Consider the following 26,342-nt stretch of genomic DNA (forward strand, 5'->3'; position numbering starts at 1 on the left):
GTGGGGCCCATTATTCTGTATGGAGGACTATGTGGGCCCATTATTCTGCATGGAGGTCTATGTAGGGCCCATTATTCTGTATGGAGCACTATGTGGGGCCCATTTATCTGTATGGAGGACTATGTGGGCCCATTATTCTGCATGGACGTGTAGCACCCCGAGGGCTCGGCTGCTATAGGGGTATTGCACCTCAAACCAGAGGTGTGATATTCCACTCCCGGGTAAGGATGGAGTGTGGACTAGGGCTCAGTAAGCTGCATGCACCACACACACCCCATTTCCGAGGGACAGCTCAACGGTGCTCCCACAAGATAGAAGTGCAGGCACGACAGCATCTGTTCCTGGCTGGAGTGGGGAGGGGGAGGAAAACCCAGTGGTGTAGGCAGGTCCGGCTCCAGGTTTTTCTGGGCCCCGGGCGAAAGTCTGTGTGGGCCCTTTTAACACATACACGATTCACGATGCACAGATACGGCGGAGAAATATATATATATATATATATATATATATATATATATATTTTTATTACACATGGCCCAGCCTGCCCCCTCATCCTTCACATACGCAGACATATGCGCGCGCACACACGGTACGCAGACATATGCGCACGCACACACGGTACGCAGACATATGCGTGCGCACACACGGTACGCAGACATATGCGCGCGCACACACGGTACGCAGACATATGTACACATACAGACATACACATAGATAAAACAGACAAATATATATACACAGTCATATACACTGACATTCACATACATGCACTCACACAGACCCATTACTAATATTTTTAATATGGGGAATGGGGAATCCTCACTCACCTGTCCCCGGTCCAGTGTCCTGTCCAGCAGCTCCTCGGGTATTGGGCAGTGCAGGGCCCCCGGCGTGTCACGGACTTCATGGCCCTGGAACATCAGAGGGGCCCACTTGCGGTCGGGTCCGGGCTCCTCCCGCCCATCTGTGCAGGACCTCCGCTCCGACGGTGTTTGATTGCCGGCACTCCCCCCAGACATGGCTGCGCGCTGTCCGGCTGTGTCTGCTAGTAATGACGCGGCAGGAGCGACACACAAGCACAATTAAAGGTGCAGTGCCGTCGACCCTGCCGTGTCATTACTAGCAGACACAGCCGGACAGCGCGCGGCCATGTCTGGGGGAAGTGCCGGCAATCAAGCAGCGCCTGCATCCCTGAACAGGTGCCGGGGAAGCAGCCAGGGCCCCGACAGTGAGTGGGCGGGTGGGTGTGTGGGCCCGGCCCCGACAGTGAGTGGGCGGGTGGGTGTGTGGGCCTGGCCCCGACAGTGAGTGGGCGGGTGGGTGTGTGGGCCCAGCCCCGACAGTGAGTGGGCGGGTGGGTGTGTGGGCCCGGCCCCGACAGTGAGTGGGCGGGTGGGTGTGTGGGCCCGGCCCCGACAGTGAGTGGGCGGGTGGGTGTGTGGGCCTGGGCCCCGACAGTGAGTGGGCGGCTGGGCCCCTCTGATTTTCCAGGGCCCCGGCACTTGCCCGGGTACGCCGGGTGCTGACGCCGGGTGCTGGGTGTAGGAGCAGATAGGGGTGGGTCTCTGGGCATAGGTAGGAGCCCATTGGTTGCTAGTCACCTGGGCTCGGGTGTCAGAAGGAGGTATAAAAGGTGGGCACCATCTTAGGACAGTAGTCAGTGCAGTGCAGAGAAGAAGCTAAGAGTGAGAGGAGAAGACAGGAAGCAGAGCCTCTGCATGGGCTCTGCTCCGCAGGCAGGCCTTGTCAGGAGGCTGGAGCCTGAGAGATAGAGAAAGGAGAATGAACAGAAAGGACAGGAAGAAAGGAAGCAAGGAACAGGAACACAGAGAAAGGCCCAGAGACACGAGGACAGAAGGAACCCCATATGCCCAGGAGATACAGGGTGAAGGGTTGGCAGAGCAGGGTACCGGAACCCAAATTGGTGGAGGCGACTAATCCTCAGCCAAAACCGGAGGTTGTGACCACATCTTGGTGCGACCCCTCACTACATCCACCAGGAAAGCATACCACATAGGGTCAGGGAAACCGGAGAGAGGTTTCGCCGACAGAAGGCCCGAGGAAGCTGGACAAAGGTGGGTCACTGGTTGGGACGGCCAGAGAAAGGAAAGGAAGGGAGTCCTGTGCCACGCTCTGGAATTGCCTGGGAGTTGGTCGAGCCCCTTGCCTGGTGGACGCAGCACGGCTTGGGCAGTCACCGCCGGTACCGAGGTGACTAGGACCAGTAAAGAACTGTGAGTAAAGCATTGGAAACTGCAACCACACGTCTCTGTGTTTCATCGCCGCACCAGCACCATTAGTACTGGGACGCTCACACCATTACCACCATCATCCACATTAGCTGCCCTGAGGCAATACTTCTCCCGTGGGGAGTTATCCCATACTTGGCTGCGCATACAACACCAGCCTCAGCGGTCTGCAGTGCAGCGGCGGTCCCCACTGACCGCAATCCACGGATGGCGTAGTCGGACACTTATTATAGCACCAATAGACTGCCACTGGTTTGACCACCCTGGGCACGGACCGGGTCACCGCCACACGGAGACTACAACCCCCAGCATCCCACCAGCGATCCGGCTCCGGGTATCCCCTGCACAGCACAGGCCCAGGGGGCACGTCCACTTTGGCGTAGTCGGCAGGATCGAGACCAACCCGCCACAAACGGGTATTGCGTGCCTGAAGAAAATTGTACATGTACCTGGAAAAGAAGTCTCCCGCCATTTCCCGAAGTTTCCCGCCGTCCGGAGTCGTTTCCCGCCATCCGGAGCCGATTCCTGCCATCGGACGCCATCTTGGACCGTTTCCCGCCATCGGACGCCATCTTGGGTCGTTTCCCGCCGTCTTCCCGCCATCCGCAGTCGTTTTCCCGCCAACAGGCGCCATCTTCGGGACGCCGCGCGGGAAGAAGAGGGGCGTGGACGCCGAAAGCGCGCGAGATCTGAAGCTCCACCCCACGCACCGACGCTGCGTAAGGTCCTGGAAGGGAGAGGGAGCGACGCTGACGTCACAGGAGCGCGACGCAAGGTCCTCAACCCCGACGATCGACTGCGGAGCCGCGGCCTACGGAGGAAGATCAACGCAAGGTAGGCCACGGTCCACCAGGGAGGAGGAGGACACCAGGAACGGAGAGCATGATGGCGGACCGGCAGCAGACCAAGCTGCCCAGCATCGGCAGTGCCCCAGCCGTCGCGGGCTCCGACCAGCACCAGGAGAAGACGCGTGATGCAGGAGCGGTCGCGGGAGCAGGTAAGAGGAGTCTCCCTGTCCCGGACGCTGCCAGCGTCAGCCTGCTCCCGGGCCCCCTGGTGGAGCCGCCGATCCCGGGCGCTGCAAACACCGACCTGCTCCAGACCCCGCAACAAGCCCTGCTGCCGAGCCCTCCAGTCCTGGTCACTGCCGCCACCAGCCCGTGCCCAGGCCCAAAGTCGCACCCTCTGACCCCGGGCTTCATTAACAGCGACCTTCTCCAGGCCCGGTCGCAAGGCCTGCTACACAAGGGCACAAAGGGACTGTATGCCCTCCATGTCCACCATCTAACAGAGGAGGAACTGCGGTACCGCCCAGACATGGACTACCCTGAGGGTCCGGACTGATCTGAAGAGTACAAGGAGGAAGCATCAGGAGGACACCGTTACCAGTGAACGGTAAATGGAACTGTATATAGTTACCCGTAAGGGTATAGAAACTGTTACTGAGTGGAGTGTGGTCCCCGTTGGGACTGATATAGAACTGTGTAGAAGTTACCCCCTATATCTCTTATCTGGCTGGGGACTGAGAACAGCCATCCCTTTTTCCTAATCTGGCTGGGGACTGAGAGCAGCCATTCCCCTAAGAAGAAAGAACACCTGGTCGCAAGTCGCACCACGGCCAGAACTCAAGAATGTGTTTTTAAAAAAAAAAAAAAATGTTTTACTTAAGAATGTCTTATACTGAAAAAGTTTCATATGCTGCTGAAAGAGTTTATGGTATTTTATGTGTGTGTGAAGAAAGTCTTATAATGTTTATACCAGTAATGTTGGAAAGAAAAGAGTACCTCCCATAAAGGGATGAGTTTTTGGTTAAATGTCTAATATGCGAATGCATTCTAAAAATTTGTATGTTTTCAAATTGTTTTGTTCTCTTCCAGCCCGAGGACATGCTGTGATTTACCAGGGGGGAATGTAGCACCCCGAGGGCTTGGCTGCTACAGGGGTATTGCACCTCAAACCAGAGGTGTGATATTCCACTCCCGGGTAAGGATGGAGTGTGGACTAGGGCTCAGTAAGCTGCATGTACCACACACACCCCATTTCCGAGGGACAGCTCAATGGTGCTCCCACAAGATAGAAGTGCAGGCAGGACAGCATCTGTTCCTGGCTGGAGTGGGGAGGGGGAGGAAAACCCAGTGGTGTAGGAGCAGATAGGGGTGGGTCTCTGGGCATAGGTAGGAGCCCATTGGTTGCTAGTCACCTGGGCTCGGGTGTCAGAAGGAGGTATAAAAGGTGGGCACCATCTTAGGACAGTAGTCAGTGCAGTGCAGAGAAGAAGCTAAGAGTGAGAGGAGAAGACAGGAAGCAGAGCCCCTGCATGGGCTCTGCTCCGCAGGCAGGTCTTGTCAGGAGGCTGGAGCCTGAGAGAGAGAGAAAGGAGAATGAACAGAAAGGACAGGAAGAAAGGAAGCAAGGAACAGGAACACAGAGAAAGGCCCAGAGACACGAGGACAGAAGGAACCCCATATGCCCAGGAGATACAGGGTGAAGGGTTGGCAGAGCAGGGTACCGGAACCCAAATTGGTGGAGGCGACTAATCCTCAGCCAAAACCGGAGGTTGTGACCACATCTTGGTGCGACCCCTCACTACATCCACCAGGAAAGCATACCACATAGGGTCAGGGAAACCGGAGAGAGGTTTCGCCGACAGAAGGCCCGAGGAAGCTGGACAAAGGTGGGTCACTGGTTGGGACGGCCAGAGAAAGGAAAGGAAGGGAGTCCTGTGCCACGCTCTGGAATTGCCTGGGAGTTGGTCGAGCCCCTTGCCTGGTGGACGCAGCACGGCTTGGGCAGTCACCGCCGGTACCGAGGTGACTAGGACCAGTAAAGAACTGTGAGTAAAGCATTGGAAACTGCAACCACACGTCTCTGTGTTTCATCGCCGCACCAGCACCATTAGTACTGGGACGCTCACACCATTACCACCATCATCCACATTAGCTGCCCTGAGGCAATACTTCTCCCGTGGGGAGTTATCCCATACATGGCTGCGTATATAACACCAGCCTCAGCGGTCTGCAGCGCAGCGGCGGTCCCCACTGACCGCAATCCACGGGTGGCGTAGTCGGACACTTATTATAACATCAATAGACTGCCACTGGTTTGACCACCCTGGGCACGGACCGGGTCACCGCCACACGGAGACTACAACCCCCAGCATCCCACCAGCGATCCGGCTCCGGGTATCCCCTGCACAGCACAGGCCCAGGGGGCGCGTCAGACGTCTATGTGGGGCCAATTAAACTGTATGGAGGACTATGTGGGGAACATTATTCTGTATGGAGGACTATGTGGGGGCATTATTCTGTATTGTATGGAGGACTATGTGGGGCCATTATCCTGTATGTAGGACTATGTGGGGCCCATTACACTGTATGGAGGACTATGTGGGGCCCATTATTCTGTTTGAATGACTATGTGGGGCCCATTATTCTGTATGGAGGAGTATGTGGGGCCCATTATTCTGTATGGATGACTATGTGGGGGCCATTATTCTGTATGGAGGACTATGTGGGCCCATTATTCTGTATGGATGACTATGTGGGGGCCCATTATTCTGTATGGAGCACTATGTGGGGCCCATTTATCTGTATGGAGGACTATGTGGGCCCATTATTCTGTATGGACGTCTATGTGGGGCCAATTAAACTGTATGGAGGACTATGTGGAGAACATTATTCTGTATGGAGGACTATGTGGGGCCATTATTCTGTATGGAGGACTATGTGGGCAATTATTCTGTGTGGATGACTATGTGGGGCCCACTATTCTGTATGGAGGTCTATGTGGGGCCCATTATACTGTATGAAGGACTATGTGGGGCCCATTATTCTGTATGGAGGACTACATGGGGCCATTATTCTGTATGGATGACTATGTGGGGCCCATTATTCTGTATGGAGGGCTATGTGGGGCCCATTATTCTGTATGGAGGACTATGTGGGGCCCATTATTCTGCATGGAGGATTATGTGGGGCCATTATTCTGTATAGATGACTATGTGGGGGCCATTATTCTGTATGTAGGACTATGTGGGGCCCATTATTCTGCATGGAGGACTATGTGGGGCCATTATACTGTATGGAGGACTATGTGGGGCCCATTATTCTGTAAGGAGGACTATGTGGAGCCCATTATACTGTATACTGGTTGGCCCGCGAATTTGTCCAAGTTTTTAATTTTGGCCCTTCGTGTGTTTAAGTTTGACATCCCTGCCTTAGGGTATGTTCACACATTGTTTGTGCCATTTTTTTTAACAAAAAACTCAGCTTTTTGCTGTCCCAGCATAGTGAATGATATTTCTGAAATCTCATGTGCATATTGATTATTTTTTACTTGCAAATATGAAGTTTCAGATATGCAGCTTGTCAATTCTCTCAGCATTTTTTGCAGCGTTTTTCATCCATTTTCTTTCAAAAAGTGCATTAAAAACTCGCTGAAAAAAAAGTGCAAAAATTTATTTTTTTTGTGCTTTTTTTTGCTACTAAGAAACATGTTTTTGGTGCAAAAATGTCTGCAGCAAATACTTAGAGTGTGCAAATACTCTTATGCGAATCCAATAATAGTGTATTTTATAGTCCATCTAATGCTGGATTCTTCCTGTAAGCTACCGGTAGAGTCCTATGTGACTACTATTAAACCAGAGCATAAAACAGGCAGTGTGAACAGCACAGACTGATTGTATATTGCTCCGTTCCATCATTTTAAGCTCATAAAACTGACTTTTCTTATTTCAATGACAATGCAGGTCATGCGTCTGACCGTATTAATTGAGCCCTAATGTCAGCGTTCATTATCAGTAAGTGGAACATGATATTACAAAAGTCAAGGCTTCACTTTTCTGCTGAACTGCACAAGTCTGTGACAAAACTATGACACCAATTATCCTGAAATTGTAGTACATTAAATGCCAATGACTCAAGGTTACAATCTAAGGGAATGTTTGCTTAAATGTATAAGATACTAGGAATGTTTTACTCTGCATCCTCTTCTCTATATGCAGAGCGTTTACAGCCGAACAGATAATTATTTCCGTAGTCTCATCCGCTATTGCAGCTTGATATTCTTAACTTGAAGAGAACTGACCTGCAATACCAGAAACAGACAGGAGTGGCGCTGTTTTCAGAAAGAAAAAAAAAATAGAGCTCTTAAGAAGTATGCTTATTTTTTCGTAAAAGGACAGGACTTTCTATTTTCTGCCATTTTGTGGACTCGACTGAAGCAATTTATTGAAAAACCTATTTCTCCAAAATGGTTCCTTACAGGCTGCATATAAGCTTTAGGTGATAGAAGAAAAGTTGGAGCTAGAAGCTCTGGGTGGCTCAGGCACTGTCCATCCACTAAAATTAGGGTGGCTGGGACGTGTAATACTGTCCAGTCAGACAGTATGGATGTGTGTGCTGTCCAGCTGGAGTTATCAGCTTACTGCTCCAGCAAGTTGGAGCGCACCACACCCTACTTAAACTTCCAGTGTACTGCTAGATATGGTCTTCCACTCATTTGCTTTAGTCCTGTCTGTTCAGCTCCTGCATAGTATTATTGTTTCCTGTTTTGACTTTGGTTTGTTTTACTGACTATTCTTGTGCATTCAGGTTTTATACTTTTTCTGCGCTAATGGTTCTAACCTGGTTACTTGACCACTCCTGCCAACCTGCACCACCGGGCAGCAGCTTATTCTGTGCCCCGAGCCCAGTTGCCCCTGTTTACGTCCAGATCCTTGTACAGGAGTTAAAGGGTGAAGGCAAGGGCAACCCCTGGGATCTGAAAAGCAGAGTGGCTTGCACTAAGCCTGTCCATGGTGGCCATTTAAGAGCTGCCAAAGCCTCGTTTGAACATGCTAGTATCGAAGGGGACCTAGTTTCCCATATATCACATAGGAAGTAGTGATGATCGAGCATGCTCGCTGCTCGAGATTTACGAGCATGCTCGGGCGAGCACCTATTATCTTCAGCGTGCTCGGGGGTTAAGTTTTTGTCGCTCCATGAACATGATTTGCGACAGTTTGACAGCTTTAATACATGTGAGAAATGCTAGAAAAACAGACATTCCTCACATGTATTAAAGCTGTCAAACAGTCGCAAATCATGTTCACGGAGCGACGAAAACTTAACGCCCGAGCACGCTGAAGATAATACACCCGATCATGCGCGTAAATGTCGAGCAATGAGCATGCTCGCTCATCGCTAATTGGAAGGCATGAATAATGTAAAAAACCCTGTTACAGATTTTTCATAGCATCCTACAGACTCAAACTTAGTCCTCTCAGGAGCTTGACTAGTTTCCTAGTTTAGAGAACTTATCTTTATGTGCTATAAATGAGAATTCTGAGTGGTGAAATGTTTACTTTCCATATCAAGATCCCTATCTAATATCTACAAATGGTTAGCAGTTACCAACGCCATCTCTTGCTTTGGAGGACCTGTTCTTCACTACCTTATATAGGCCTTGTGTAATGCCCAGTTTACCCTGTGGAGGCGCTGGAGCGAAATTGAGCACTTGCAGCTAAGTTCTCCCTAGCACATTTTTAGGTCCACTCCTGAAGGGCCTAACAATAGGAAGATCTGTGATTTGCTTTTTATCAGGAAAAACCTTCTATCAAAAAGACTTTAGCCAAAAATTTCAAACCCTTTAACGATTGCATTAAAAAGCTGTATGTTTCACTCATTATGTTCAAACTTTTTTGGATTTCCACCCGATGCATGTCATTTTATTATATTAACAGTATATTTGTATCATGTAATTAGTATAATGTGTGTCTCATTATATATATATATATATATATATATATATATATATATATATATATATATATATATATTATATATACAGTACATGTATTAATGTATATATTTTTATATGTATATTTCGTTTTTATATTACATACATTCAGGTTTGTTTCTGAATATAAAACCCAACTCTATCACGTTTGTTACGTCTCTAGAGATCCACAATTTTTGTTTTGCTTTTAACACTAAATCAACCCGAATTCTCTTTTTCACATAATTGCTATTTCTCCCTTGCTTTTTTGCATTATATTGCTGTACTGATGGAGTAAATGTAGAAAACTCCTGAATGATGGTGATACAAATAAGGAAAGTAATAAATCAATCATCGTATATTGAATTTTTACTGTAACAGTTATCTGGCATTTTCAGGACCGGCAAGTGGCAAAATATCGGAAATTTCAGATTAACAATTGTTTGTATGCAGCAATCATTCAGACATACAGTGTAGCAACCACAAAGCCTTGGTTGACATAATGCACTGAATCTTTAAGTACATGTTATTCTTAGTGACTGTCAAGTTGACGCTTGATACTTTTGCGCATTAATATTATTATTTTTTTTGATAAGCTTACTTATGTACCGCCATCATATTCCGCAGTGCTTTGCAGACATCATCATCATCATTGGGGCTCACAATCTAAATTCCCTATCAGTATGTCTTTGGACTTGGGGAGGAAACAGGAGAATCCGGGGGAAACCCACGCAAACATGAGTAGAACATAAAAACTCCTTGCAGCTGTTGTTCTTTGTGGTATTTGAACCCAGTGCCATACATACTCAGTCTTACTTCGATATCCTGTCTCCAGTGCTGTGTGTGGCCATCCTATCCTGTCTCTTTTTCTGCATTTAGGGTAGCTGCCATCTGCCCAAGTCATTTAAAACTGGCTCAGGTGGCAGGACACCGCTTGAGTATTCAGCTAGTTGATAGTTCTGCATCAACACTATATCACCGCTGTTAACTGAACTCTGTCATCATGTTTCCATCCAGACCAGATGGTTTTTATCCTGTAACTCTTCCGCTGTCCCTTGGGCTACTTCCCATCCTTTGTTTTGTAACAGTATTCCATCTTCTGCAAAGGGGTGTCCTTAACAGGTTTTCACCATCCAATAGGGATGGAGCTTCAAGGGCAAGGCTCCCTCTTTAAAGGGTCTTAGACTTGTTGCAAGGTTTTCTCCAATGATACATGTGCTTTTTTTGTGACACATAGGTATATCAAGGCCATTTACCCAGATCTGTTTCTTATATTAACCCTTGTTAGAAATAGTATCAACATCCTCAGTAATGGAGAAGCTCTGAAGCCGTACCTTGATAATAGCAATCATCATACAGTAGCAGTAGTGTAGGCCATGCCTGTCAACCTTATATTGTCAGAATAAAGAGGATGTAGAGCTGAGCTGTCCATATAAAGGCCTTGTCTTTCACCCCCATTCCCATGGCAGTTTCTACTCCATCCACACCCCATTCACTGCCTCCCATCCCCCACCAACACGTGGGAGGTTTTGATGGAATGAGAGCTTTTCTAACTCCCTTTTTTCTGCAAGCCCCCAGAAGAATTAGTAATCATTACACAGGGTTATCTAAAAAGAAAATAACTTAGTACCGTGTTCACCAGTTAAAATACAGTAGGTCACATTGCTCTCAATAAGAGAAACAAAATTAACAATTTTCTTATGGTACCTAAGAATTATGATACCTTTAAATGTCTGACGCTAAGTGCACATTGTGTTACAGCATTATGTTCAACACATGTGCAGGAAAAATAGCTCCCAGCATATACGTTTGGCCTCGCTCTACACTTTCCTAAACAGAGAGCCACCACAAACTACATATACTGTGCAGAAGATGCAACATCCATGTCTGTGATCCCTCGCTCTTCTTCTGTCAACATGACCTCTTGGTACTGACTGGGCCTTTTGACCATCCTGTTCAAGCCTGCTCCAGCCTGCTCCACCGGCCAGCTGCTACTCCACGGACACAACCCATATGCCTTGTGTAAGATCAATTTACTGTATATAGGTTAAAAGGTGAAAGCACGGGCACCCCTGGGATCTGCTAGATTGAGTAGCTAGCAAAAGGCTTGTTCGTGGAATGCCTATGAAGTGCTAAGAGTCTTCCACTAATCGTTCAGCCTGACTGTATATATTTTACTAAAAAAGGGCCCTATGGTGAATAGAAACCATGGCATACTAAATGACAATTGCCACAATTGTGCAAATGCACTGTGCATTTAGCCTAGCTGAACTAAAAAAAAATATTTTAAACAGCAATATTTCGAGACATGCCAATGGCTTCACCATTGCGGTAGTTGTTACGCAACCATCCTGGGTATCCCAGGCTCGGTCTCTTTGCCCTGGGAAAACTACCCTCTGTTGTGCTCCTATTTAAGGCCCACTAAGAGATAAATCTATGCCTTAGGATTGAGACTCTAAAATCCTATGTTTAGTGTGCTCCACCATCTGTGCATATTGTGTTTCAACTTGCAAATCCTCTGTGATCCTACATACCTTCAGTCCTGCCAGTTAACCCTCACTCTACCAGAAACAACTCATCGGTTGGAGTAAGTTCACAAACTCTTTTCCTATTGCATTTATCCCTGATGGCTTCCACTTCATCTGTCCTACTGCTTCTGTGATTCCTGATTTTCCAAATCCTCAACATTCCACGTGTTCACTAGGATGCTACACTAACGCCCTGGGTCCATGTGTCCGCCCAGCCCTGAGGCTTTGTGCATCCACATCACCTAGTGAGCCTAACAGTAATGTTGAACTATTAGTTAATTTACATTGTAGTTGAGCTCTTGGAGTTTTTTTTCTCTATTATAGACAATTGGGATTTCTAGTGAGATATAAGGTTGTATTTTGAATATATATTAGTGCTTTTTTTTGTTCCATTTCATCTGTCCTACTGCTTCTGGGATTCCTGATTTTCCAAATCCTCATGATTCCGTGTGTCCTATAGAAAGCTGCACCAATTCCTGTGGTCCGCGTGCCTAGCCGGACCTGTCCTCTCGGAAGCTGCACCAACTGTTGGGATCCATGTGGTCTTTGGGTGCCTCATCTCAAGTGCCTCTTCACTGCACATCAGAAATATACCAAAAATGTCACAGAAAAGAGCAGAAGGTAAAAGCTACAACTAGTTGCTTTCTGTGCTTGCCTCTTTATCTTTTCATACTTATTTTTTCACCATCCGTATCTATGCTCCACTAATCCTTACTTTCCTTCGATATCCCCAAACCCTGACACTCTCCAAACAAATATTTATCTCACCTTCCCTCTTACCCTCCCAGATTACCTCATCTGCATATCTGCTCCTCAACCTCTCATCCCTCCTACTAAAACCCAAAGCAAACCGGCCATTCTTCTTCTCTCACCTCCTTTCACTGTTTCTGCTTCTCCTAACTGCTGTTGACATATCTCTCAATCCTGGACCTCCACAGTTGATGATAACCCCCAACTAAATCTGCTTCCTATCACTCACCACCTATTAGAAAATACCAGAATCCCTGCAACATAAAACTCTCATTTCATCCGCAATAAGCTCTTCATCATCCACAACCTCTTTACTTCTTGCAATTTATCCTTTCTGGGCCCCACTGAAACATAGCTGATGCCCTCCGACATGACCTCCCCTGCTACACTGTATTATGGTAGCCATCACTTCACACACACTTCTTGCACTGGCAATAGACAAGGTGAAAGAGTGGGTCTTCTCCTTTCTAACAACTGCATCTTCAACCCTATCCCACCTTTACCCTCCCTTGTCCTTCCTTCTTTTGAAGTGCATTCTGTCCATATCTATGCTCCCTACATTCTCCAAGTGGCCGTCATGTACCAACCCCCAGGCCCTGCAACCACCTTTAATGATCACTTCTCCACCTGGCTTCTACACTTCCTCTCTGCTGATATTCCCACCATCATCATGTGTGACTTCAACAACCCCATTGACACCTGTAAGTCTGCAGCCTCCAAACTCCTATCTCTTGCTTCATACTTTGATTTTACTCAGTGGTCGTCCTCAGCCACCCATACAGATGAACATACACTAGACCTTATCTTCACATGCTTTTTCTCTCTTTCTAACCTCACAATCTCACCTCTCCCCCTATCTGACCACCTTCTACTCATTTTCGCATCCCTGTCCTCTTTCTGTAGATGTCCCTCAAGGCTCTGTCCTTGTACCCCTACTTTTCTCAATCTATACCTTTGGCCTGGAAAAACTCATAAAGTCCCAAGGCGTCCAGTATCACCAATACGCTGATGATACTCAGATCTACGTCTCCGGCCCGCATGTTACCTCACTGCTGTCCAGAATCCCAGAGTGTCTATCAGCCATATCCTCCTTCTTCTCACTTCCTAAAGCTTAATGTAGACAAAACTGAACACAACATCTTTCCTCCATCTCACCTAACCCCCCTACCTAATGTATCTATCACAATAAATGACATCAATCGTTCCCCTGTACCGAAAGTCCGATGACTCAGAGTAACCCTCGACTCTGCCTTGTCCTTCAAACCGCACATCTAAGCTCTCATCACCTCCTGCCACCTCCAACTCAAAAATATTTCCAGAATCCATCCGTTTCTCAACTTTCAATCTACTAAAATGTTAGTGCATGCTCTCATTATCTCCCACCTCAACTACTGCAATGTCCTCCTCTGTGGCCTCCCAGCTAACACTCTTGCACTTCTTCAATTCGTCCTTATCTCTGCTGCCCAACTACACCTTTCTCCTCATTATTCCTCTGCTTCTCCCCTCTGCAAATCCCTTCACTGTCTCCCAATTCCCCAATGTATTCATTTCAAACTACTAACATTGACCTACAAAGCCGTCCATAATCTGTCTCCACCGTATATATCTCCGAACTAATCTCCCAATATCTTACAAAACGTATCCTTCAATCCTTAAAAGACCCCCTTCTCTCCTCCCCACTTATACGCTACTCATGCAATCACCTCCAATACTTCTCCGGAGTATCCTCCATCCTGTGCCCCAACACGTCCAATTATCTGCCATATTCGGAAATTTCACACCCCAATGTCATCTCACCACCACCAGAACTGCTGCAAAACCTACTATGCCCTTACCCATTACCCTGTAGAATGTAAGCCAATAAGGGCAAGGCTCTCTCCTTTCTGTACCAGTCTGTCACTGTTAGTTTGTTCTCTGTAATCTATATTTTGTATTTTGTATGTAACCTCTCCACCATAAAATCAATGGTGCTCTAAAAATAAATAGTAATAATAGTGTGCCTACCCGGACCTGTCCATTACGAAGCTGGAAGAAAAACAGCAATGGTACGGTAAATTAAATTGACCTCTATAACCTCTCAAGGACAGCAGTCAAATATACAGCAGGGAGAGAGCATATGCAAAATGAATAAAATATAGCTTTTAATGATATCATTTAAAAAGCCTTTGGAAAAAAAGTCATTGACGACCAACAGTTAAAATGGCAATGTGATAAAGTGCTAGTGCTCAAGATAAACCAGTGCTCAAAAATAGGAAATGGTTTGATTTTTCCTCTACGAAGCTACACCAATGCCCGGCGTCAATGTGCCTAGCAGAACCTGTTCTCTAGGAAGCTGCACCAATGTCTGGGGTCCATGTGCCTCTTTGGACCTGTCATCTAGGAAGTTGTACCAATGGCTGGCGTCCAGGTGGCTCTTTGTACCTGTCCTCTAGGAAGCTGCACCAACGTCCAGAGTCCATGTGCCTACCACGGCCTGTCCTCTAGAAAGCTGCACCAATGCCTGGGATCCATGTGGCTCCTTGGACCTATCCTCTAGGAAGCTGCACCAGCGTCCGGGGTTCATGTGCCTACCCGGACCTGTCCTCTTGGAAGCTGCACCAATGCCTGGGATCCATGTGCCTCCTTGGACCTATCCTCTAGGAAGCTGCACCAACGTCCAGGGTCCATGTGCCTTCTTGGACCGGTCCTCTTGGAAGCTGCACCAGCCTCCGGTGTCCATGTGCCTACCCGGACTTGTCCTCTAGGAAGCAGCACCAACGCCTGGGGTCCATGTGCCTCCTTGGACCTGTCCTTTTGAAAGCTGCACCAGCATACGGGGTCCATGTGCCTACCCGGACCTGTCCTCTAGGAAGCTGCACCATGTGCCTACCAGGAACTGGAGCTTTGTGGATCCACTTAACCAGGTGAGCCTAACAGTAGTGTTGAACTATCAGGTAATTTACATTGTTGTTCGTATTTTTTTTTTGCTTTATTATAGACAATTGGCATCGCTAGAGAGATTTATGGATTAATTTTGTATACATATTAATGTGTTTTTTTTCTGTTTTTACATCTCCATAGAGCTTAGAACCAATCATTTTTATTATTGTTCTTCTCTATTCTCAGAATAAAGTTGCAGACTCAGAAAAAGTTTTCAATCCCAGCAAGTGGAAAGGTAACATGACCTTTGTCGGACAGCAAGAATTCACTCCATGCTAATTGTGCAGCAACCAATCTCTCTTTCATTCGCTATGATTTACTCTAAGTAAAATGAAAATGGAATGTTTCATCTCACTGCATCCCGTGGCGGAATAAACAAAATTTACATCAACTCTTATCCAAAGATATGTATGACCAGCAAATGGGGTTCTTTTAAATTCATGATCGAGCCTTGGCCTCTGACTGGCAATCTGGTTTACGATCATTTAACATCACTTTCAGGCTCATGCATATGTTGTATTTCTTACATTCATCTCCCAGATATTATTTTGATACAATCTTTCACTGATATTTTTTATCTTCCTTATTTCAAGTACCACCGTGCCAACAAAAACATTATTTATCTCTATGATATAAAACAATAAAATGTTCTCTGGTCCAGAGGTGGTGGCAGGAATGTTGTATGTAAATAGGCCTCTGTAATTATGGATATCATAATAAATCAACACGGCGGTATAAATGTGCATGGTTGAATGCAAATGCGTGCTTTATTTTTTTATATTCCGTTACTGGTTAATCCAAGGTCAACTGGATGTTTTGTGTAGAACTGAACTCGAAAGACAACTCAAAAATAAAAAATTGAAAGTTGTAATTTTAGCAAAAAATAGATATATAGTATAGATATATTACACAGAGCAGCCATAATATCACCACTGGTGAAATTAATAAAAGTGATTACCTAGTGACAAGGGCATCTGACAAGTAGTGGAATATATTAAACAGCAAGAGAACAGTCAGTTTCTGAGGTGTTGGAAGAAGAAAAATTGGGCAAACGTAAAGATCGGAGCAATTTTTGTCAAGGGTCAAATTGTGACCACTAATTGAGTGGGTCAGAGTTTCTCCAAAATGGCATAGATGGGGGTATTCCTGTTATGCAGTGGTTAATACCTTCCAACAGTGGTCCAAGGAAGGATGAACAATAGACCACAAGCCCATGAGCATTAAAGGCTCCCTTATGTATTTATAAAGTTAATGCTATATTGTCAGGCCCGAGTCAACAGAAGATCTACTGAAGAACAAATAGTTGAAAAAGTTACATCTGGACAAGATAGAGTGATGCCTGAACACGGAAAGCATTACAAATAGTGTTGAGCGAGCAGGTTTCATTAATCCTTTTGTTGAGCACGCTCGGGTGCTCGCCGAGTATTTTGGCGTGCTCGGCATTACTTTTACTGTTGCCGCGGCTGCTTGTGTCATGGCTGTTAGACAGTTGTGACACCGAAAGGGTTAATGAAACCTACTCGCTCAACACTAATTACAAATTATCATTTTGGGACTGGGTACTAACAGATCAATCAACTTAACCATTTTCACCCATGTTTTTGCCAGAAGCTCCTGCAATGGGCTTATGAGCAACAGAAAGGTACCAATGGAAGAAGTCAACTGTTCTGAAAAATCACTTCTTTTCATCATAAGGGTGGCTGGGTGCCTGTGTGTCACTAACCTGGAGAAGAAAAAAAAAGCCAATGGAAGCAGTGTGATACTCACAGAAATTAAGTACTCAGAAATTTAGGTAAGCCATTATGCCGAATTTTGAATTTGGCAGATTTGGTCGAATTCGACCAGAAAATTAGATTTGCATGAAATTTATTCAATGAATATTGAATGTTCCTTATTATGCTCCAAGTCCCAGAGCATAAAAATATAGGGATTAAAAATATAATATGCCTATCTCTCCCCGACCCTTACCTTCTATGCACAGCTCATTGCATGTTCCTCTGATTCTATCGTGTAGATGCCTCCGTAACTCGTCAGGCCACTCAGTAGTTTTTGGTGCCTCCAGTGATGACTATGACCTCATGCACATCACGATGTCACATAAGACCTATGCGCTGACTATGCAGCACACAATATCACGACGTATGTCAACCCGCAACATCATAACATCTCAAGGACTGGGGAGTACCAGTGGCACTGAAGACTGAAGAGGACTGGAGGCATCTAGAAGAGGACTTGAGGATTGGGTGAGGAGCTGCACAGAGGAACATGGAGAAGTGAGAATTATATTTTTTATTTGTTTCAATCATTTCCCTTTAGAATCCAGACATCATTTTGCTGAAGCGAATCACAAAAAAATTGGATTCAGATGAATCAAAAAATTTTTGTTAAATTTTAAACAAATTCACTTTGCCTCAAATTAATTTGCTCATCTTTTATCTGCGCGAAACTTGGATACTGACATTGATGTGAATCTGAAACTTCCTACCTACCTAAACTCTGTAAGACCAGGTACCCCGTTTCAAGGCAGCTGTATTTGTCTCATTGGTGGTTGGCTTTTTCAGCAGGATAATGTGACTACAACACTGTATAAGTTGTCTAAGAAACAAGATAAAGAAATCAAGGGGATTACGTATCCACTACCCCCAAATCTCAATCCAACCTATCATCTGTCAGACCAATCCATGGAAGCTGCACTGGACTTTTAGGTTTTGTGGCTGGATACTGCAAGATTCCTTCAGACTTTCATTTAGAAATAGCTTCTAAATGCACCCTCCCCGATATAACATTTTTTACCCATCTTAAACTTCCTCGCTTTTTAATTATTCCAGACATCCAATTTCCTTTTAGTTTCCATTTGACAATATAACACTTTAATATCTTCTAATAATAGAATATTCTATAATTCTTCTAAAGTTTAAACTCTCTAATTGTATGAAAATCATTGATTATATTATTCTAATACACAAATACATTTAAATGCCATGGTCCCTGCTTTTCCATTCCGCAGCACTTACAACATTTTAAAGTTGAAATTAGCAATGCAAATAAATCTGAATAGCTTTTAACTTTTTTACATTTATTGCAGTGAGTTTTTTTTTCCTAAACACAATATAGCACCAAGGTAAGAAAAACAAGTTTACAAGTACGTCAAATATATGGCAAACAATTTAAGTTTTGTATTGTGGTATATGCACAATATATACTAAATATAGTTTGTGGAAATGCACAGTATGTGATTAAAAGTAAATGAGTACCTGGTCTTTTATTCTTCAATATCGTCTCATCCACTGTGAAGAAGCAGCCAAAAAGGAATGTTTCACACTGCATGTGCTGGTGGAGAAGAAAACTGATGAATAGTCCCGTATTCTTTTAATCTGTGAGGTCCTAGTGATTGTATATTCACTAGAAAACTTTGAATTTAGCTATTTTGCTGTTATGTATTAACTGACTCCTAGTTTTATATATGAAACACCTACATTCATGAAGGGTAAAAAACAAACAAACACTCCGGCAAGCTTTGGAGATTGTTGGAAATCATATGCCTGTGTATTTCTTCTTCTCTCAACTTCTGAAAATTGAATTGCAGAAACTTCTAAGTAGGAGTGGTCTCTATCCTAACACATCTCAGCAAGTATAGATGATAGCTTGATGATTTCTTGTGGTTTGATCTCTAGGACCCCTACTAATCTCGCGAACAGGACCTTAAAGTATCCTATTTGAACAGAATAAAGTTTGGGAATGCACATTTACATTCCTGTCATTATCTATGGCAATCCTATGAACAATGACAGGAGTGACGGCGCACATATGAGTCCATCCCTTAAATCAAATGGGGTACTTCTGCGGTAGGTTGCTAATTATCTTGTGGAAGGGTTGGGAAAATGCTAATAACTCTTCAGCATTAAATTGGTTGTAGATATCTGGAACAATATTGAGTGAGCTAAAGTGCTCCAGAAAGTAATATTTACCTTTATTCTGTTGATCTAAAGGGTCCAGAGAGTTGGACTCCCAACAATTAATCAATATTTCTATATTTAAAGAAATTGTCCCATAAACAAGAATATCAGCTATCCACAATTCCCTGTGTGAGCTGTCATGGCTCGGTTCTGGGATACGATCCGGTAACCTTTTACTGTGCGGTCAGTTTCGCTCTCTGCTGAACTACAGTCCTTTTCATCTGTGTCCAAATGCTGATGTTTTTTTTTGTCTTGGTTTTCCTTTTTTGATTGGCTTCTTTCCAGGTGTTTTCCATTTTCCCTTTTTGCTCTGTCCTAATGTGTCACCCTGGCCTGGATGCCACAAAATGTAATAAAGCTGTGTCTGAGAGCAAGGGGGAGGTTCTCTAGTCAGGGGAACATTAGCATGCAATGTCTCCTGTCTCAGGCCAGTAGGGGGAGCAGGCAGCCCCTATAAAAGCTGGTGCTGGGGGCAGGGTTAGAGAGAACTTGATGACCTGTCTCAGGACTGAGACTTGTCCCAGAGCAGAGCAGGGACAGACAGTTGTACAGCACCTAAGAGGAAGTGTGGCAGGAGGAGAGCCACAAGCCAGAGACAAGAGACGACGAGAGCCTGTCTTGGCAGATAAAAGACTTACTTTACCAGACTTTGGTGTCTGAGGCTGGGAGGATTCTACATCCTCCAGCAGATAACCAGTCCGCAAGGGACTGTATATTCCTTGGCCTAAGAAGCCTGGAGGCCCTGCCACAACCGAAGGGACCAGTAAAGCCGTACAAGGCTGGGAGCAGAAAGGAACCCACGTCGCAGGCCATATAGGCGAGAATACACGGAAAGCTCGGAAACGTGGGCTGTTACCCTATAAAGAGGAGATAGCCAGAAGGAGCGCAGAAAGCACGGTAGGCCTACACCCTCACCCTGATCAGGGCCAATTTCCTCGTTGCTCTCAGACATCCAGGTCCCCTCCTAGCTGGGACTGTTTATGGGTCAGTTTACCTGTTTCAGTAAAGACCCTGGACTGCAACCTATTGTCTGTGTGCTCCTTCGCGCCTCCAGCACTACCGGTACTGGGACTCTCACCACCATCACTCCCACCATCCATTATACTGCCCTGGGGAGTCACACTACCCTAGCTGCACACCTCATCAGCCCAAAGCGGTCTGCATGCAGCGGCGGTTCCTAATAACCGCAATCCACGGGTGGAGTAGTCGGACATTATCAATAGCGCATAGCAGACTACAATTGGTCTGACCACCCAGAGCCACGGAACCGGGTTGCCACTACTACTCCCATCGTCCCCCTATTGCCCAGATCCGAGTGCCCCACGGCCCAGGGGGCGAGTCAGCTTTGGCGTAGTCGGCAGGATTGAAACCAACCCGCCACAAACAGGTATTGCGCGCCTGAAAAAGACTTTGCACTTACCTGAAAAGAGGTTTCCCGCCATCCGGAGCCATTTCCCGCCATTTCCAGCCATCTCCCGCCATCTTCTGTCGGTTCCCGCCATCTTCAGCCGTTTTCCCACCATCGGACGCCATCTTCAGGACGCCGCGCGGGAAGAAGAGGGGCGTGGACGTCCAAACCGCGCGAGATCCGAAGCTCCGCCCCACACACCGACGCTGCGCAAGGTCCTGGAAGGGAGAGAGAGCGACGCTGACGTCATCAGGACGCGACAGAAGGTCCTCGTCCAGAGCAGCAGCAGCGGAGCCGCGGCCTACAGAAGAGGATCGTCGGAAGGTAGGCCACGCTTAACTAGGGGGGAGGAAGATGTCGGACACAGAGGCGCCCACTACCACCAACGCAGCTGCAGCAGCGGTGATGCCCTTTTCCCTGCCCTACATCCCTGGAGCGGCCAGGCTGCCCAAGTACTCAGGGGGGCCCCATGCCCTAACTGACTTTAAGGAAAGGCTGTACAGTTTGTTCCAAGTCTACCCCCTGACAGAGGAACAGAAGGTCAGCATACTAACAGGGCAGTTAACTGGCGCAGCCCAAAGGGAGGTAAAATCATGGCCCCCTGAGGAGAAAAGGACTGTGAAAGGTATTCTGGCCCGGCTGCGGGGTACCTTTGACAAACGTACCTCCGCTGAAATTAAAATGAGATTCTATGGATGTAAGCAGCAGGCACAGGACAGCATCAGAGACTATGCCCTAAATCTGCAGGAAGCCCTGAGGGCTATTCAACAAACTGACCCTGGCAGTGTGCAGGAAACGGATAAGCTGCTAACAGAACAATTCATAGAAGGTCTGCTGTCTAGCGCCCATAGGGCCCAACTGCGCCTCATGTTCTTTCAGAACCCCGACCTGACCTTTGCCCAATTTAAGGACAGGGCCATAAGGGTGCTCCGTGAATCTGCAACCAGTGGCGCTATAAACCCCCGGCGCCCTGCTCTCACCAACCACCAGGAGGCGGCGCCCTCCTCTATGGATCCCGTGGGGGCTGATGCACAGGCCCTGAACCAAGCCCCATCGAAAGACCGGCACCACCAAGTCCAGGAGCTGACCAGGAGCGTCGCGGCGTTGACCAGGACCGTCCAGGTGTTGCAAGTGGACCCGTCAAGACCCATCGAGCTGGCTTCAAGTCTGGAGGATGTCCCGTGGCGTCGACAGAGGAGGATCCTGTCGTTCCGAGGGAGGCCCACAGACCGCTACGCAGAGGATGGACAGCCCATTTGCCGTCGATGCAACCAGCCCGGACACATTTCCAGGTACTGTAATTTAAACGGGTCCAACCTGGGGCAGAGGGCCAACCCCCAGGCATAAGATCACCAGGCCCTTACAATTGGCGTAATAAGTACGTTGGGGGGCGCCCGGTTTTACCCGTGGTGCTGGACGGTATCCCCATGAGCGCCTTGCTGGACACTGGGTCGCAAGTAACCACTATCCCTTATGTACTTTTTAAGCAGTATTGGACTGATGCTGATATCACACGGTATCCAGACAGTAACTTGAGCATCATTGCCAGTAATGGCTTGCCCGTGCCACAGATGGGGTTCAAGGAGATGACCATTAAAATTGGTAAAGTTGAACTACCGGCACAGGGAGTGATTATTGTGGACATTGACCGACGTGAAAGTCACCCTAAAATAACTGTGGGTACTAACGTGATTGAAAATTGTCTTTCAGAGGTAATTGTAATTCTACAACAGGTGGCGGTGAATGCTAGTTCCAGCCAACAGAGAGTCCTCAACAAGGAGATAAAAGCCCTGATGAGACGGCATCAGGTACAACTGTCTGGTGGAGAGATCGGTAGCGTAAGACTGAGTGACCCATTCCCCATTTCCATGCCTCCCAAAAGTGAAATGATGATCTGGTGTCGGAATGCAATCGGGTTGAGAGGTAGAGACTACCAAACCATGGTAGAACCCGTGCACTCAGACAGCAGGCCCACCATTTTGACAGCCCGTGGGGTGGTTGATGTCCGTCATGGGAGGGTGCCAGTCCGCATCCTCAACATTGGGGAGAGGGAGGTACACTTACCCAGGTATGCTACACTCGCCAAACTGTTTGTTGTCGAACACAAAGCTATCAGGGCCGTGGAACCCTTGCCTCCATCTCCACAGGCGGAAGGTAATGGCTCCCAGAAACAAAAGGAGGACTGGTGCCAGAAACTCCATGTGGGTGCTGACTCCACTCCCCTGCACCAAAAACAAGGAGTCTACCGGGTGGTGTAGGAGTACGAGAGAGTCTTTAGTAAGCACCCGCTAGACTTCGGCAGAGTAAAGGGGATAGAACACCACATCCCCACAGGGAGCCACCCACCGATAAAAGAAAGACACAGACCTGTACCCCCTGCACATTATCAGAACGCAAAGGGCATGCTAAGAGAGATTAAATAAGCTGGGGTCATTAGAGACAGCTGTAGCCCCTGGGCAGCCCCCTTGGTTCTGGTCGAAAAGAAAGACGGCACCATGAGAATGTGCGTAGACTATAGACAAATCAACCGTATCACCCACAAAGACGCATACCCGCTGCCTAGAATAGAGGAGTCTTTAGCCGCACTAAAATCAGCTAACTTCTTTTCTACTTTGGACCTTACTAGCGGGTACTGGCAGGTTTCTGTGGCAGAGGCTGACAAGGAGAAGACCGCCTTCACCACCCCGATGGAACTGAGTGAGTTCAACTGTATGCCCTTCGGGCTCTGCAATGCACCAGGGACCTTCCAGCGGCTGATGGAATGCTGTCTAGGACACCGAAACTTCGAGACGGTCCTCCTTTACCTGGACGACGTGATCGTCTATTCAAAGACCTATGAGGACCATCTAAAGCACCTGGCCGAGGTGTTCGAAGCCCTGGCAGGCTACGGCCTGAAGGTGAAACCATCGAAGTGTCACCTGCTGAAACCAAGGGTCCAGTACCTAGGGCACGTGGTAAGCGCGGAAGGAGTGGCCCCCGACCCTGACAATGTCACGGCAATCAAGAGCTGGCCACGTCCCTCGAACATCAAAGAGGTGAGACAGTTTCTCGGGTTGATAGGCTACTACCGAAGGTTCATCCCCGGGTTCACTAAGATGGCAGCTCCTATGCAGGACCTCCTGATCGGACAGTCTAAGTCCAGAAGTCAAAAGCAACCCTTCAAGTGGGATAAACCGGAAGAGGAGTCCTTCCGCCAGTTGAAGATGGCCCCCACGGGGGATGAGATCCTGGCCTACCCTGATTATGGTCAGCCTTTTATTCTCCACATGGACGCCAGTAATGTGGGACTAGGAGCCGTACTGTCCCAAAACCAACAGGGCAGAGAAAGGGTGATCGCGTATGCCAGCCGGAAGCTGAGGCCCACCGAGAGGAACCCGGAGAATTACAGCTCCTTCAAGCTAGAATTCTTGGCCGTGGTGTGGGCCGTGACGGAACGCTTCAAGCATTACCTGGCCTCCGCAAAGTTCACCGTGTACACGGACAACAACCCGTTGACACACCTGGACAATGCAAGACTGGGTGCCATGGAACAGCGGTGGATGGCCCGTCTCTCCAACTATGACTTCGTGATCAAGTACCGGGCAGGCAAAACCAATGCCAACGCGGACGCCCTATCAAGAATGCCTCACTTACCTGAAGGTGACGAAGACCGAGAAGAGCTGGAGGAGGTAGAACTCCCCGCGTTTCACCGGAATGGAGCCGCTCAATACTCTCACCGCGTGAAGGAGGAGGATCTAACAACTGTGACGATCAATCCCCTACCTCACCAAAGCTGGGCCGAGACCCAAGACAGTGACCCTGCAGTCCGCCTGGTGAAAGATCTGCTGACCCAGGAAGATGCCCGCATAGATCCGGATGCTCCAGAGGAAGCCAAGCAGCTATGGAAAGAGAAGAGCAAGCTGTTCCTCTACAAAGGCAAGTTGTGCAGAAGGATTGTCAACCACCGGACGCACGAGCTGACCTGGCAAGTCGTGGTCCCAAGGCGAGATGCAGCTATGGTCCTGGGGGCTTACCATGACAGAGCGGGACACTTCGGTTGGAAGAAAATGGAGTTCCTGCTAAGAGGAAGGTTCTTTTGGGTCAGCATGAGAGGAGCTGTAGAAAAATGGTGCAGAGAATGTGGCCCTTGTCACCTAAGGAGGAAGGACCGTGCCAGCCAGAAGACACCCTTGAGGCCCATCGTCACCACGCAGCCTCTTGAGCTGGTAGCTCTGGACCATGTCAAATTGGCTCCCAGCTGGTCAGGGTACATCTACGCCCTGACAATCGTGGACCACTATTCCCGTTTTCTAGTGGTGGTCCCGGTAAAGGACTTGACAGCCCAAACAGCGGCCAGAGCCTTCCAGCAATACTTCTGCCGTCCACACGGGTATCCGGAACAGGTCCTGACAGACCAGGGTCCAGTGTTCGAAGCTGAAATCTTCCAGGAGTTCTGCAACCTCTATGGCTGTAAGAAGATTCGTACAACGCCTTACCACCCCCAAACCAACGGGATGTGTGAGAAGATGAACAATATAGTTATTGATCTCCTGAAGACGTTGCCCCTGGAGGAACGCAGCCTGTGGCCAGAAAAACTGCCGGACCTGATAGACCTATACAATCATATACCGGTGAATGCTACCAACTGCATCCCGGCTTACCTGATGCGAGCCAGACCTGGTAAGCTGCCCGTAGACCTGGAGATGGGAGTCCTAATGCCTGAGGACACCTCCCTGGATGCGGACTGGGATACTGAAAGGCAACTGCAGTACAAGAAGGTACAGGAGAGTGTGGAGAAGAGCCTGGCCCAGGTGAGAGCGAGGCAAGAAAAACTCTTCAACCAACACGTCCCTGCTGGTCTCCTAGATCCTGGTGAGCAAGTCCTGAAGTGGAAGAGAAGGCTACATAAGTTGGACGACCAGTGGGAAAGGGAACCCTACACCGTACTGCAGTCTGATCACGACAACCCGAAGGTGTGCGTGATCACCAAGGACGGAGGAGAAACCACTAGCACCGTCTCCAGAGACCACCTCAAAAGATGCCCCGAGCAACTCCGTAGTGCAGAAGAGGATCAGAGTGACCTTGAACCCGCAGAGGACAAGGAAGAAATGATCAGCACCGTTCTCAGAGAGTTCCCTCAGTCCTGGACTCGCATAAATGATGCCATAGTGGTACCCGTCCTGCATTTCCTGCAACCGGCACAGCAACAACCAACACCAGAGCCGGAAGGTGAAGAGGAGCAAGCGGTTCCAGAGGCAGAAGAGCCTGCACCAGCAGCCCAGTAGAGTCAACCCTCTGCTGAAAGTGAGCCTGCCATGCCTGCGGTAAGCCAAAGGACCCGCAGACAGCTGCCTGCCCTACCTGTACACCCAGCTGGTAGCTGTACTCCTAAAGCTAGTGGGGAAAGCCAGGTTAGTCCACCACCAGACAGTGGGTTAAGGAGGTCAACCAGGTGCACAATGGGGCAGATACCCGCTCGCTGGAGAATATAGGATGCACTAAATTGTAAATAACCTTGTTGCCAAATGTTGAAATGTTTGCAAAGTTACATGCCTGTTTGGTAATTCTGTGTTTCAGTTTCTTGCAGCTACCATAAGGACTCAAAGGTTATGGACTTTTTATAACTGGGACCTTGTATGGACTGCGTTCGGAGCCTAACCCAGGAATGAACTAAGACTGTGAAGGACTTGGGGTAGGACAGGCCCCCACCTGGTTAAGGCTCCCCGTTGTATTGGTGATATGGACACCCGGTCACAGGCCACACTGTGACCTTAAGAACTCAATCTGTGCGTCACTTGTA

General features: G+C 47.7%; 1 long non-coding RNA gene across 2 annotated transcripts in view; it reads right to left on the reverse strand.

Moving 5' to 3' along the window:
* The window catches only part of LOC141174656 (uncharacterized), a 35,704-nt gene extending 16,938 nt beyond the window's left edge, over nucleotides 1–18,766 (reverse strand). For both annotated transcript variants that reach the window (XR_012252935.1, XR_012252936.1), the window contains exon 1: nucleotides 18,454–18,766. This is a non-coding gene — a long non-coding RNA (uncharacterized lncRNA). The remainder of the gene's footprint in view (nucleotides 1–18,453) is intronic.
* Between the last annotated feature and the right edge of the window lie 7,576 nt (nucleotides 18,767–26,342).

The sequence above is a fragment of the Phyllobates terribilis genome, unplaced genomic scaffold (assembly GCF_046119375.1).
Source record: "Phyllobates terribilis strain yellow unplaced genomic scaffold, ASM4611937v1 Scaffold_13__5_contigs__length_258822181, whole genome shotgun sequence".
In the NCBI taxonomy this organism is placed as follows: domain Eukaryota; kingdom Metazoa; phylum Chordata; class Amphibia; order Anura; family Dendrobatidae; genus Phyllobates; species Phyllobates terribilis.